This window comes from Melozone crissalis, unplaced genomic scaffold (genome assembly GCF_028551555.1).
Source record: "Melozone crissalis strain CALT ecotype California unplaced genomic scaffold, PUWL_Pcris_2 ptg000027l_1, whole genome shotgun sequence".
Classification (NCBI taxonomy): Eukaryota; Metazoa; Chordata; class Aves; order Passeriformes; family Passerellidae; genus Melozone; species Melozone crissalis.
This window is the reverse complement of record NW_026535805.1, coordinates 42,272,146-42,288,004: the sequence shown is the minus strand read 5'-3', so window position 1 is coordinate 42,288,004 and position 15,859 is coordinate 42,272,146. Positions and strand designations below refer to the sequence as shown.

The following is a 15,859-nucleotide window of genomic DNA, read 5'->3' as shown; positions in this document are numbered from 1 at the left end:
AACATCCCAAACCACTTCGCAGTGCTCTGCATGTGCAATTTAACTTTCCATTTTAATTAACATCCTTCTTTGAAATCATGCACGTGATATTGCAAGAGTGGTTGCACAATGCAGTGAGAAACCTGCCTTTCCTAGTACATATCCATAGCTACCAATAGCCATTATAGGCATCCCAGAAGAAAATCAGATCTGCATGGAGGAGAGATACCTAAAGTGCCCCCTGTGCAACTCCCTGGCCCTTGCCAGGATTCTGTACTAGCACAGTCTGCACTCTTCCTAATAGGGGATTTCAGTCTTCATTGTGTTACAACAGTAGTGTCTGTTTGTGACCAGCTTGCATAGGCATTCCTGGCCTCTTCCTCAGAGCACAGGAGCAGAGGTGGGGAGACAAGTTAGTACCATACCCTCCCCTACCTGCCTGGGAGAGGTGCTGGGAAAAAGTATAAATTATGAGTATATGGTGAGTTTGTCAAGACTTCACTACCCTGGGGTCTGTGGATTCCCAAACTTTATGTTTAATAGCCTTCAGTCTTTATAGCTATACAGCCTTCAGTAGATTTTTTTTCTCCTTCAATTACTTCTCACAGTCACTTTTCCAACTCTCATAAAATCATGCCTTCCACAAAATCCTGCCTTAAATGTGACAGTTTAACTATATGCTGTCAGAGGAAATGCATTTATTTGTTTTTCTCCTGCTATTTCTGCTTCCTAATTATCATACTGGATTCAAAACCTATTCACCATCTCCATGCCACTATAGTTTTACAGACATGTCATATTCTGTCCTCAGCCATCCCTTTTCCAGCCGAGACCGTCCTAAGCTATTTAATCATTCCACATATGAAAGCTTGTCCATACTTTCAATAATCCTTGTTACTGTCTTTGCAAGTTTTCTAATTTCACTGTAGTTTTTATGAAATAGGTGCAATATAACTTAAAAGTACTTGTTGAGATGTACTGGGACACCACAGGGGCATACAGTGGAATAATGCATTGCCTTTCGTTCCTTTCTTAAATAATTCTGTGTAATCAAGTTCTTTTTGTTGTTGTTGTTTTCTTTTTCTGTTTTGACTGCTGCTTAGCATTGTGCCAGTTATTCTTTAGCCTAGTATAAAAACAGCATTTGTGAATGGTACTAATAAGCTCAGAGCCCGTCACTATCAGTGTTGTTAGGACTGGGTTTTCTCCTTGTCCCTTATTTTCCATCTATCAGAACTGAATTTTATCTGCTGGGTTTCCCCACCCTGGAATGGGGTCCTTATGCAATTCTTCAGTCTTTGCCTTTAGTATCCTTGGTAGCATCACAAAAGGTAATCTGCCAACTAGTCTACTTTTCTCATGTTATTTAAAAATATATTGAACTGCTTAAACTAAGCATTCATAATCTTTTCCACTGTAAACCCCAACCATTTCTGCACAGCCTTATTTGTTCTATCTTATAACTCTTTATCCATTCAAGGACCTTCCTGTTTATCCCTCTCAGATTATATCCTCTAAGAGCCTTTGAAAGGCATGTGCTAAAATCTCTTCTGAATTTAAAGTAAACTCTATCAGCTGGATTGCCTGTGTCCTCAGGGCTGTAGAATACTTCAAAGAACTAATGAATTTGTGAAGAATTAGGTCTGTTTACCAAAACTTTGTTGATTCCTTCCTAATGTGTTAATCTCTTGGGTCTGCATTACAGTTCTTGCCAACTTGGCCAGTGAAGACAGAAGGTTTCTTGGACCATATGTTTTCTAGCTCCCTCCTGAAACTCTAGAAACTGGCATGAAATTAGTTACCTCCAATTATCTGAGAAAAATTGTACATCCCAATTAAAAAATTACCTGTTTTGTTCTTGGACACCACTGAAAATTTTGTGCAAGTACTTGATCTTGGAAATGTGTTACTGCTCATTTTGGTGAATTATTCTGTCCCCATGCATGTCTTGAGATGAAGAATGCCTATGAAGAATGGTCCCAGTAATGTGATCATCTGAACTCACCTACTGAGAATGCTTGCAAATCTATCTCATTTTTCTGGTATGGCTTTATATTCTGCCAGCCACCCTGGACCTAGGGAATGCACCTTGAGCACTCCTGTCCCTTAGCAGCATCAAGCTTCTTGCTTCTCACCCTCGGTGAGAAAGCCTCTATAACCAGTGTAGAAAAGGCAGAAAGCCACAAAAAAGAATTCTGTGTAAACATCCATCAGATCACTCAGAGTCATCAGAGTTTTGTTTTGCTGCTGGTGTGTCATCCCTGCAAGCTTCCTCCATCAGCCTTTGATGGTTTCTGGTATGAAATTTATATTGGTTGACTACTATGAACACCATCCTAGTATTCACATATTCACAGCTGGGTCATTCAGCTATTCCTTAACCTGCTATTTTCAGTTGTGTCACCAGTAACATCCATTTCAGTTGCAACAATAAGAATGTTAATTGGTGATATTTAATTATTTTTTTCTTGTTTAGCAATGTGCATGCTTAGTTTATAAGGTAAAGGGTTTCCTTTCTTTTTAAACAAAAAAAATGGATTAAAAATAAATATTTCTGGAACAAACAAAAATTTATTTCACAGTCTTTAAATAAGAAGCTGCCTTATAATCACAAGCTTATGAGAAGTGCAGCATAACAGAGAAAAAGGCAAAAGGATGTGGAAAGGAAGTTAATGTAGAGGATACCCAGTACCTGTCAGAGTAACCTAGCCCTAGCCTGCAGGATGGTCCTGCCAAGGCCCCTACTCACTCTGTTGGATTCACTCTCAAAGGTGACAGCAGCAGGGAACTCATCCCTTGTTGCCCACGGCCACAAGCACTCTCGACTTTTTGGCATCTCAGGTATCTGTGACTGAAGACTCCAAGTCTGGGAGGCACACAGGTTGCAAGGCTCTTTGCCTACACTCCAGATGCCTTTTGACTGTGAGTCCCCACCTTCTATTCACAGTTCTACTTGGAACCATATACGAGCAGACTGTGTTAAGATGCTTACATTAAAGCAAGAAAACATACCAACAAAAAACTACTAGACTCCAAATTCCTAATTCCTCCCATCTCCTGAAGCAAGAGGATAGTCACTTGATTGGAGGCGGATTTCTAAATAAATGCCTTTTTGATGGATCTTGGTACTTCCCAAGATACAAGCTTGTATTAGCACCTTCTTGAAAAAAGCCCCAGCTAGCAGGGTGCCTTTATGAAACAGTGTCACAGCCAAGGCAGTGAAACTGCAGTTTGTGAGGAGGGAGGGAGCAATTCTTCTGCATGATGTGATCTCCAAGGTCTAAGCTCTCAGTTCCTGTTGAAAGCCAGCATCATAAATTGTAAAGGACATGAATGTTAACACAAAACATGACTGCCTAATCAAAGAGTGATGAAAGTGCCTCTGGTGTGGACAGCAGACAACTCTTTGCTCTTTACATGGGTTTAGACCAGTTCCTGAATGGTAAATGCAGCCTCATTGTTGCTAAGGACAAAGATAGAGATCTCTTTTTGATGAATGCCAACAGGACCTACTGGCTCCTCAGTTTGAGAGAGTTAATTCAAACAGGTGCAGTGGAGTTAAAGAGGTGTATATGAGGACATTACTGCATGCTGTCAGTCTGCTCACTGCCAACCAGTGATCCAGGATCCTCACCTGGGATGCTCTGGAAATGTTTCCTTGAGGCAACTCCTTCGGATGGAGACTAATCTGCTTGCTGGAAAGCAATGTAGAAAACATGTGATAGTAATGAGACTCATCTCCTGGAACAGCAGTGCTGTGCAGGCAGGTTCAGTGGGATCAGCACTGAATGGGAAGTCCTTTAAAACCATACACTAGGACTGGGATGCTGATGGGTTGGTACAGCCTCCATCTTTCATTATTATTGCTCTTGTCAGCTTCCAGCAGCTGCTAATAATATTTCCTTTGAAAAACACATTTCAAATTTTCCTTGCTAGATGCCAATGCATGTTCCAAGTCATGCTATTGCTAAGAGCATTGATGTTGCCAACACTTCTTGGTTGCTGGGTCTACCTGCATTAGTTAGCATCAACACTCAAGGTACTTACACAAGAAAGCCTGATGGTAGTTAGGACTCTTGTCTGGAATAATCTTTTCCATTAATTGGCTTTTATAACTTCTTCAGGGTGAGAAGCAACTTTCACAGTTACTTAAGCGAGCATAATCTCTGTGTCTTGATATTTGAATGTTGAAAAGTGGGTCTTGCTATTTTGGACCTCATACAGACACAAAGTGTTATGAACAAAATTCGGGTAATATTTTTTTTGTGAGAAAAAGTTACAAAAAGCAGCCAGACCACGGGTAGCTGCTGAAGTTCTTCGTGTTTTGTTATTGTAATCACGAGTCGTTGTGGCTAATCGCTCCTTTTGTATCAGCAGAGCCTCGCCCGAGGCTAAGTTGTACCTTTCCCAGAAGGGTGGGAACCTTCCCGAACAGTAGAAGGTGGGGGGGGCTATGCAAAGTGACTCCAAGACCACAATGCAGCATGGGTCCCCCGGTGTACAGAGAAAACCCCAAAACGACGAGCCACCTAAGAGTTGAGAGACTAGAGTGATGTCTAGACGTGAAGAGCCGAATGCTGAACCTGCAGAGATGCAAACGACCTTCAGAGCCTCTCGCCCTGACCAAGAGAGACGACCCCGGCGGTGAGACGAGGCTGACTGAGCCGGCAAAGGTACCATCTGACGGGATCAGCAGGCCCTAAAGGCTCCCACGAGGACTTGATCCCCAGCTCTGCCCCTTGCGGACAGAGCTGCGCATATCCTCCTGCTCTGAGTCGCTTTGGGAGAGACGACGGAGACTGCAGACCCGTCGAGCCACCCAATCCTGAGCTGATCACTTTTAATAAAGGCATTAAAAAGGAGAAGAAGTCTCCTGGCCCTTTTTGTTTATTTCAGCTGGGGGCTCGTCCGGGATAGCCACGCCGCAAGAAGACTCAGGACTGGCCATCTTGGATCTTCAGAGGACAGCTGGCTACTAGGACCAGGGATCGGCTCAGGACAGCGACGCAGAGGAGCACCGGAGCACCGGACTGGTGAGAAACTCGGTGGCGGGAGTGGGAGACGTGCGCATGTGTGTATGAGTGAGACGAGGGCCGGCAGCCGGACCTTCGAAGCGAGTGGGACCCCTCAGTACTGCGTTTCCGGTTTTTCGCGAGAAACCCGGCCAGGAACAGGGGGAAGCGAGTGGACTCAGTGTGAGTGAAGCCGTCTCCCAAGGGGGAATAAAGGGCCCCCCCACTCCGGGCGTGCGGAGTGAATTACTGTGTATGAGTGGCACGCACCCCAAAGTCCTGACAAAGGGAGGTCAGGCACTTTTGTAAATCTCGAGAAGGATTCGCGTAAGATTTGTCAGTCCCGAGAAGGATTCGGGTGTTTTCGCAAGCCCTGCAGGCAAAGTAAGTCCTGACAAAGGGAGTCAGGCACAAACCCCAGCGAAGGAGGCTGTGGTTTGCTTTTAAGTCCTGATACGGTGAAGCCTAAAAATTGGCGAGTTAGGCAAACTAAAAATCAGGCAGTTGTTTTTCCTGACTGAGGGAGTCAGGCACTACCCGGATTCTTGGCCGAGGCATCGTGTGTTCAAGTCCCGATAGATATAAGACCTGACGAAAGTTGGGCAATCAAGAGATTGGGCAGTTGTTTCAGTATAAAGTCCTGAGCATCAGGCAGAAATTTGAATTTCAGTGGAGGAGGCTGAAGCTCCTCAAACAAGGGTTTTTTTGAAACTACCGGTCAGTTGAGGCACCTTTGAGACTTTGTTATTGAGACCTGAAAAATGGGATGTTGTAGTAGTAAAAAGACCGGCAAGAGACTGAGAGACATACCTCCCGGTAGTCCCTTAGGAGAACTGTTAGTGAAATGGGATTCTATAGAGGCCACGGAGGGATTAGATAAAGTGAAAATGATCCATTATTGTATGGAAGTGTCGCCAGAATTAGAACTGCAAGGGGGATGGCCTTGGTGTGGGACAAAGGATAAGTGGATGTGCCAACAATTAAATAATTATCTGACAGCTCGAAGAGATACTGATCCTGAGCAATTATTGTATGTGGCTTGCTGGGTAAAGAGCGCTGTTGAGGATGAAGGGGTGCGAATTTGTAAGGTACAGAGGAAGAAAGAAGGGAATGAAAGAGGGGATGATAGAACTAGTAAAAGATGGGACCCCCTGGATTATTTGCCTCCTTCTGCCCCTCCACCTTATAATCCTCTTCTACAAGCACCTCAAAGGGCAGGTCCGGTTCCTCCCCCGGCTGCCATCTCATTACCACCTGCTCAAATTCCTCCTTCTACCTCTTCAGCTTCCGCTATGATAAACCCAGTATCTCCTCCAACCACTCCCTCACCACCCCCTTCAGCTCCTCCAGTTCCTTCTGCATCACCACAAGCGCCTACTCCACCTGCTGCATTCTCCACCCTTTCTCCAGCTCCGCTGAATATTCACTCAGGCTCTTCTCCCCTTCCTATTGCTGTCCCTTTACCTCCTCCTAGTTGGGGCACAAATGCCTCCTCGCCTGATAAACAGCTATCAGCAAATACACTTGCTGATGGGCAGAAAGTTCAGGGTAACCCAGATATTCCTCAAAGTAGTTTGGCATTTGAAGATGGGCCGTACTGTAGCATCAGATCCAAGACCTCCAAGGCAGAGAGACTCTTTCCCCTCAGAGAGGTTCCTATGGGAGGAGTAGCGGGAGGTGTTGGCTTTGTGAATGCTCCCCTAACTGCTTCTGAGGTGAGAGGATTCAAGAAAGAGTTGGGGCATTTAGTGGAGGACCCAGTGAGCATAGCCAACCAAGTGGATCAATTTCTAGGTCCAAATATCTACACTTGGGGGGAGATGAATTGCATCCTGAGTATATTATTTTCCCCAGAAGAGGTCCGGATGATAAGGGCGGCTGGCATAAGAATATGGGAGAAAGATAACAGTCCAGGACCCCAGGTGCCAACAGGTGAACAGAAATTGCCACTAACGGAGCCCAGCTGGAACCCTAACCAGGAGGAGGGGAGGAAGGCCATGAGGGAATATAGGTCTTTGATGATACGGGGGATCAAAGAGTCAGTTCCCAAAGGAACTAATACCCAATTAGCATTTGAGGGTACACAGGAGAAGGATGAAGCTCCTGCTGCCTGGCTTAATCGCCTAAGGCGGAACTTCCAGTTGTACTCTAGAATAGACCCAGACACCCCAGAAGGTCTAATGCTGTTAAAAGTCCAATTTGTTACCAAATCTTGGCCTGATATAAGGAGAAAACTGGAAAAGATGGAAGATTGGCAAGAGAAGGACATAAATGAATTGTTAAAAGAGGCATTGAAGGTGTATTTAAGGAGGGAGGAAGAAAAAGCAAAGGCCAAGGCTAAGGTAATGGTTGCTGTAGCTAGAGAAAGTGCAGGGTGGGCGGGTCCACCACCAGGAGGAGGCAAGGATAGGTCAGTACTGTCAGGTGCAAGAGGGATGGAGACACCTCAAGGCCCTTTGAGAGAGCGACATTGCTATTACTGTGGAGAGCCAGGACACGTCAGGAGGTTTTGTAGAAAGCTTAGTCTCGATGCGGCAATAGCCAGGGAACAAGATAATTTAGGGAAGATCCTTAGAGGTGATGATTAGAGGGTCAGGGGCTTTACACTTTAGGGGACCCAATGCAACATCTAGAAGAGCCCTTGGTAAACTTTGAGGTGGGCCCCCTAAATGAAGAATTAGAATTTTTGAGTAGATACAGGAGCAGATAAGTCCTGTCTCAACAAAGTACTAAGAAGTATAGTATAGAATAGTGAAAAACATCTGAAGTTAGACAAAACTGGCCAGTAATACTTAACGTGTAATAAATTATGTGAAAGTAAAAGGTACCTTATTGTAGTCTTGTGTGTGTGAGAGTGAGTCACGAAGTCAGCCTCAACTTCCCGGGCAGGTGGGAAGGGGGCAGTGCAAGTGTGTGTATGTGTGACCTGCAAACCAGGCTTGTGTCCCCCGGGCGGGTGGGGGCTGTGGCCAAAGAGCGTGTGTGACCTGCAAACCAGACTAGTGCTCCTCAGGTGTGGGAGGGAGCCATAGCTGTAAGAGCGTGAGTGACACACAGACAGCCTCACAGGTGAATGTGCACCAGAGGCAACCAGAGTCAGGGCCCTTCCAAGAGGCCCAGGGATACTGAGACCTGTGGGCCAACCCCAGGGTGAAGGGGGGCTACAGGGACCCGTGATTCTCTAGCAATAATGATCCAGTTTGTGTCTTGAAGGTGTGAAGGAATGTGTGGGAGTGAATATAGACAAATGAGAATAGAGGTAATGTAGATTGTGCATTATAAGTTTTACCACATTTCCTTAGAGGGAAGTGTATTGTGTAGAAGAATGGTGTAAGAAAAAAAAAAAAACCCCAAAAATTTAAGTGTAAGGGGTTGAAAGAAATATTTAGGCTCTAAGTGAAAGAAAGAAACAGAAGCAAGAGATAAATAAGATCTTGAAAATAGAACAGAAAACCAGTGAATTAAATACACAGAGATATAAGAGAATAAAAATACTTTGGGAGTTAAGTTAGCTGAGAAATACAACTCCTTGCAAAATACAGAGTATGTAGAAGTTGATGAGAGAAAAATGCAAGCTATGGTAAAAGAGAAATCAACCAATAATTGAGTTTTGATAAAATCATTAAATAGGAGACCATTAATGCCTGTGTTTGAAAGCCTGTTTCAGGTATTCTTCATTACTAATTCGACTGTGCAGACCAAAAGGAAAAAGGTTGGACTCACATCACTCTCACCCCTGGCATTGGACCAGGATTCAACATCAGGTTTTTTTTCCTCTGGCACTCTAGCATTGGACCGGACTGCACCCCATTCTCCTCCTGGCATTGGACCAGGATTCAACATCAAGTTTTTTTCTTCTGGCATTGGGCCAGACTCCCAGTTTTTCCCTCTGGCATTGGGCCAGAGTCCACACCACTCTCACCTCCAGGCACTGGATAAGGATTCATCTGCTTCACAAGTTAAATCACCTGAGTATACTGTGGTAAAAGGACCAAAGGATTTAAAGTTGACTCTCAGAAGGAAGAGTCAAATAGACTGAACTGTGTGGGAAAAAATTGGTATCGAGAGTTCTAATATTGCTTAAAATGTTTCAAAACTGTTTTGTGTAAACTATGTTGGTAAAAAGTTTAAGACTGTAAATAAGTAATTCTGGTTAAGTTCCCCAATTTATTTCTAAAGACTCCAGGTTAATCCTCTACAGAGCACTCCCCTGGGAGGGGAAACCAAAATTGGTAGAGAACAGACCAAGAGGGGTTTAACCAGAGAAGCGGGTAGAAGGGACTCTAAAGAGCTTGGAAGCTTTTCCTCAGTAAAATTCCCCAAGAGGCAAGGCCGGGTGGGCAGGCTCTGCAAGATGACCCATACCGGACTCTTGGGAAGGGTAGTACTGATGGCTCTGATTGCTGGTGGTGCTCTGGGAAGCCCAGCTGAGCAGTGCAGTGAATGCTACCAACTTCTCTGTGCGGAGGAAGTGAGCTCCTTGTCGAGAGTCCACATCAGTTCTGACCCTGATCGTGTTAACCCCTCCCAATTGGTCCTTTATCAGAAAAATAAGAGAGTGTATTGGAGAGCATACAATATTGCCACTTTCGGGCAGCCACTCCTAGGAGAGTGTACTGTAAGGGAAGCCTGGTTGTGCTTTGAATGTGATGCTGCTGAAACGAGCTCAGCAGATCTAGTAAAAAGTAAAGAAATGGTGAAAATAGTAAGAAAAATTGTTTGTTACAAGTATTTATATAAGTGTACTGGAAAGGAGATCAACCCCTTTTGGAACACATTTCAGGGGAGCCCAAAATCCCTAAGTTTGATCTCATCTGGCAACTGCATTGCTAGAGCGATAAAACCAATTCTCTTATTACCCAAAGAAACTGGATCAAGTTTGGGAGTTCCTATATATAATGATTTGGGAGAAAATAAACAGAACCGGGAAAGTGAAATAGAAATTGAGAAAATCCAAAATTGTAAAAGCCAAATTGGGATCCCAATATCTACGTTAAACAAATTAATCCGGCTCCAGGCAGTATTAAAAATAAAGAATTCAATTATTAGGAACATTTCAAATGAAATAAAAAGATTAGCATGTGTAAATAATCAAGATCAAACTCCTACTCTTGATCCCAGTGGGTGGGAGAACCTGGAGATTTTCAAAAAAGATGTATGGGAAAAGGTAGTTTTTCTCACTGTGTGTGTACTTGGAGGATTGCTTTTTTTACTATGCTTATTCATCTGTTTTAGTAGAATAGTACTTGCCGTGCAGACCAACCTGAAGAAACCAAGGAAAGTAACAAGGTTTAGTAACCATGATTACCAAAGTGCACAAGAGATTTATAGTAGATTCAAAACAAAAAAATTGTGAGTTGATGCGAGCTTGGAATTTAAGCTCGATCAAAGAAAAAGAGGGGGGACTGTTATGAACAAAATTCGGGTAATATTTTTTTTGTGAGAAAAAGTTACAAAAAGCAGCCAGACCACGGGTAGCTGCTGAAGTTCTTCGTGTTTTGTTATTGTAATCACGAGTCGTTGTGGCTAATCGCTCCTTTTGTATCAGCAGAGCCTCGCCCGAGGCTAAGTTGTACCTTTCCCAGAAGGGTGGGAACCTTCCCGAACAGTAGAAGGTGAGGGGGGCTATGCAAAGTGACTCCAAGACCACAATGCAGCATGGGTCCCCCGGTGTACAGAGAAAACCCCAAAACGACGAGCCACCTAAGAGTTGAGAGACTAGAGTGATGTCTAGACGTGAAGAGCCGAATGCTGAACCTGCAGAGATGCAAACGACCTTCAGAGCCTCTCGCCCTGACCAAGAGAGACGACCCCGGCGGTGAGACGAGGCTGACTGAGCCGGCAAAGGTACCATCTGACGGGATCAGCAGGCCCTAAAGGCTCCCACGAGGACTTGATCCCCAGCTCTGCCCCTTGCGGACAGAGCTGCGCATATCCTCCTGCTCTGAGTCGCTTTGGGAGAGACGACGGAGACTGCAGACCCGTCGAGCCACCCAATCCTGAGCTGATCACTTTTAATAAAGGCATTAAAAAGGAGAAGAAGTCTCCTGGCCCTTTTTGTTTATTTCAGCAAGCATCATAAAAACAGTGTATAGACCAGTTTTTTGCTACCACTGTGGTAAGAGACAGCCCTTTTTTCTGTGGTAACAATCACAGTCATTGGAATGACACTTACTCTGATGAACACTGGGCTGTTTTATATCAGGAGGAGTGATCAAAACAGGCAATGAGAGAAAGTGAAGGTCTGCTCAAAAAAACCCCCAAAGACTGGAGACTGATCTGGAACAAGTATGAATCTAAAATGTCAGGCTGTAAACTGGGCACTGCTCAAGGCCCATCTTCTCATCCTGGATGGTGGGAGAGAACTGAGAAGACATCAAAACCATGCCTCACTCCTCACATCCAAACACAGCACACAAAGACATGTGAAACAGCATGGACAGCCTGCTTCCAAGCAAAATGAGTGTGTAACCATCAGCAGGATCCACACTGACTTGTACTCCAATGAGATGTTTTATTAAGGCAGGCTTTGCTTTAATTACACATAATTGCCTTTTTGAGCCAGGCAAGCAACTTCAGAACTAGATTTATGTGCCAATGCTAACCAAAAACTTTCAAAGTCACGTAAGCCAGCCTATTTCTGACCACAACAACTGCTTTCTGATTTTGTAAGCTGCATAAGCAAAATTACAGAAATCCGTTTTCCTCTACCAAGGAACAACCTGTGCTTGACAAGTTAACTCACAGAACAATGAAGACACTGGCTGACACAAATAAGAAGGTGAAGTGCAAGATGTATGCCAGGGATTTGTGTTTAAAGCCTTTGCTTTGACTTAAAAGCATTTCAAAATATTAACTAAGCAACACTACATGCTCAAAGTTTGATGTATGCACATCAAAGTTTTAGTGGAAAATCACATTACAACAGTTCAGTACAGCCATTGAAAAATCATTTATATATGCATGCTTACATTCCAGCTGTGCAAACATTCAAACCCCTTATTTGGAGACCATTAATCTTAGAGGGAAAAGTGCTATCACCCCTGTTTCATTGGGACATGGCATTCTCAGCAGAGATGGTCCTAATGCTCTGCCTGCCAATAGTGCCATAAGATTGAGCCAAGAGAATTTCAGCATATTGTACACAAGCTGTTCATCCTCTGAGAATTTTACAGACATTTAGCTCTCCTTTTCCCTTGCTGTTGCCTTATTTTTCTCATTCCTCCCTTTTTCTCCAGCCATCATTTTCCAAGTCATATTCTTTCTAGAGCCCTTGAAATCTTGTTTCAAGTTTCTGACTCCTGCGGTGGCATAAGATCATTGACAAACATGATGTTAGTTATCACTAAAGAAAGGCATATCCCTAGGAAATGTCTACCTTGCCTAATTTACCTAATCTCTCTAAAAGAGACTCCATCTCAGGGTAGACTTCACTCAGTCCTGATTCATCCTTTCATCAGAGAAGAGAGTTTCCAGATAAAAACAACAGGGTAAATTTCACCATTCTTGTACTTGCATGCCACCAAAGCTAGCACAAATGGTGCACCTCCTTGGCCAGGGGTCTTCTCTGCTTTTTAGTCCTCCTGGCACAGAATTTGCATGTTCACCAGTTTCAAAATTCCTCTTTATCTGGTCTGTACAGGAATATCAATAGATGTCCAACTTCATGAGTTAAAGTTTCTGCAGAATCCTTCTGCTCCCAAAGTTCTCATCAAAGCTTTTCTTGTCTCTATCCCATTGACACAGAAAGAAGAGAGTGTGCCGGTGCCCCCTTTATAAGTTGTTTTCATTTTGTTATTCCCAGCTCTGCTGGGTGTGGCAAATACTCCCATTTATCTGCAAACATCTTCCGCTATCTCAGCTGACATCTTGTCAGAGCCTATTTTTCCTTTTCACACCTAACTCCAAATTTATTTGTGTGACAGCTGCAGAGAAACCCTGATGACCTCACAAACAGGCTGTCATAAGATGTAAGAAATCAGAGGCTTTAGAAGAGGGACTGTACTCTCCATTTTTGTTTTATATCAAGAACTACTAGCAGTCTTATAGCCTGTTATATTCCCTTACATTTCAGGAAGCTTAAGCCACCCTTGGGTACTCCCTTTGATGAGATATTTTCTTGTTTAATGTCTGGGATGGATTGAAGGAGCTTAAACCAGCTGCATAGATACAGCTATTTACAGCTATTTAGTGGCATTTGAGATATCATTAGAGTATCCCAGAAGCCTCTGGGAACAGAATACGATGCTGGACCTATGGGAAACACACACCTCTCTGAATTGGCAGGTTAAGCCATGCAGGATATCTGGGGGCTTTTTCATTTCTGTATTCAGCTAACTGAGTTGACAGTGAAGTCACACATTCCATGAACAGCACTGCTTGAGACTGGCAAGATTTCCAAACTTAAAGATCTGAAAGGGAAAACTTGCTCTTTAGTCACTGCCCCTGGGAAGACTAAAATAGTGTTTGAGCCATAAGCTCTCAAGGTATGCAAGCCAACCATCAGCTCTAACCCCATTTCCTTCTCCATCACCTTTTGCCTTCTGGCAATCCTTTGGCCAAGGACCAGGAAGGTCCATCTTTATGTTTCTTCTGGCTCCCCCAAGTCTAGGGCCCTTCCTATTACAACTGGCAGGAGGTGGTTTCCCTCACAGCCTGAAGAACCATAAATCAAACAAGTCCTTAGGGCAGAGGAAGGGGGCTTGTGCTAAAAAAAAAATGAGACCAGTCAGAACAAGCCACTGAATTGCTGCTTTAGCAGTAATCCCACCCTTGCTGCAGAGGGGAGACTGGCTTGCTTTTCTTATGTATTTTAACAGTGTGATCCCCCTTGTCATGGAAAGTACCTTCCATTTGCAGCAGATGAAGGTCATTATCATTACAAAACACTCTCCCCTGGATTACTGCAGCTCCAAGATATTTGCCTGACTGTGGAAAATGACTGAGAAGTATTCTCACACCATAGCCATAAAATTTGTTGTTTATGGAGGATTTCCTGATAAAACTCTGAATATCCCTCAGACACATAGACTCAAATGAATGTCTGCCAGGCACAGTCCAAGCTTCTTTCCCTGGTGGTGCAACCTGATGGATATTTATAGGGAGCATCATTTAAATAAATCTCCTTTAGTGACAGACACCTCTAGCATGGTGCTTGCTTACCATCATCCTACTGCCCTGCACTTGCTCAAGACCTTTCACGTGATGCTAGTCACTAGAAAAAAAAGTAGCTACTCTTCAATCTTGTTTGAATATAATGCTCTGTAATAAGGAATACATCAGCAGATGTTTTAAAGAAACTGGAGGAGAAAGCCAGATGCTGCACCTGGCAGCAATGCCCTGCACGGGAGCATACCCTGCCGAGTATGCTTGAGCTGCTTTTGAAGAAGAATGCCTGGCTGGAAGGTGAAGGGGCTTAGGCAGTCCAAAGGGCAGATATCATCCAGCTCAAAATATCACAGAAAGAACATCCCGGCAAGCAGCTGGATTTTCACATGAAGAAGTGAAAAGATTGGTTAAGGGTTTTATTAGTAGTAATAACTTTATTACTCTTCTCACATAAAATAAATGCCAGCTATAACAGTGAGACATTTCCGATCAGTAAACAATCTTTTTATCAGTTTCATGCCATTAACAATCCAAGACTGTACTGACACAAAGCATACATGGCACGGTGACAGCTTATGGCTGCTCAGAAATAAAGCTCGATGCAGAAGTCAGCCGTGTGACTGGTAAGTAGGTCATCTGCTGGGAACAGATGTGCTCCCTCATCTGCATAGCTCTGCCAGTCGGCTTTGACTTGTAATGCCCTAAATGTCCTACTCTGCCTATCTAAAGGAGAGCGTGGTGGCCCAAGGGGACTGAGGATCCTTCACTAATTATTCTCCAAAGGTCGCCTTAACCTCGAATTCATTTCCCCCCTCTTTCACCTCAATTAATTTTGATGTGTTGGCTTCTAGTTCACACAAGACTGATTCATTCTTCCAGTCTTGGAAAAGGGATGAAGACAAGGGGATCTGGCTAACAGTAATTTGAATATAATTTGAGTTTGCCTGTGGTATTGGCTTCTAGATAAAATGTTCATTTTTTGAGACTAAGACAGTTTAACAGTTTCTATTTTTCATAGAGTAATCAGTGCAAAGGATTGGCAGGAAAGTGCCTTTATGTGTGTTCCTAAATGTACAGAATGAAAATCCCCACTGCTTTTGTTAAAAATAATATGAAACATTTTGTTCCATTTTGCAGATATGTAGTGACATAATTTAGGATCTCAGAGCAGCCATCGCTGCTTTTAATGTAGAAACACATTCAAAACTAACTTTTGATTCCCTCAAATATGGAATACATTCTTAATCCTTAATAGGGCCCACAAGTGTTGATTCCTGCATTTATATTTGTATTTTATTTATAAATATGTGTTCAGGATGCAGGGAAAATGAGAGAGAGAGAAAGGAAAGTTGTTTAGAGACATTCAGCATCCTCTCACCACCTTTAAGTTTTACCCTTAATTTGCTTACAACATTCAGGCTAGCAAAAAAGGCCTAGGCCTTTAGAGGAGATGCAATATTTGTCTTTAATTTCTAAAGCAAACAAGGGTGACCAGTGCTGGCCTCGGGCAATGCAGTTAAAGAGTGGTGATTCCTGGTCTGCAGAAGCACAGAGAGCAGTTACACCCTCTCTACAGATAAATGAAGTTTAGCAAGCAGTCCCTACAGGATCACTCCAAAGCCCTTCTCAATGAGCTCATAAGACAGAAAAGATCCACGTGTGCCCTTTCCAAGCTTTAGCAGATAAAGGATGGCTAACTCTTGATGTGCACACAAAACCAGGAGCTTATAATTTCTTCTTTACTGGGTGCGAGACTGTTT

At 43.5% G+C, this 15,859-nt stretch overlaps 1 protein-coding gene across 1 annotated transcript in view; it reads right to left on the bottom strand.

Moving 5' to 3' along the window:
* The window catches only part of SAMD3 (sterile alpha motif domain containing 3), a 41,658-nt gene that overhangs the window by 4,060 nt on the left and 21,739 nt on the right, over positions 1-15,859 (bottom strand). The gene's annotated exons all lie outside the window — the stretch shown is intronic.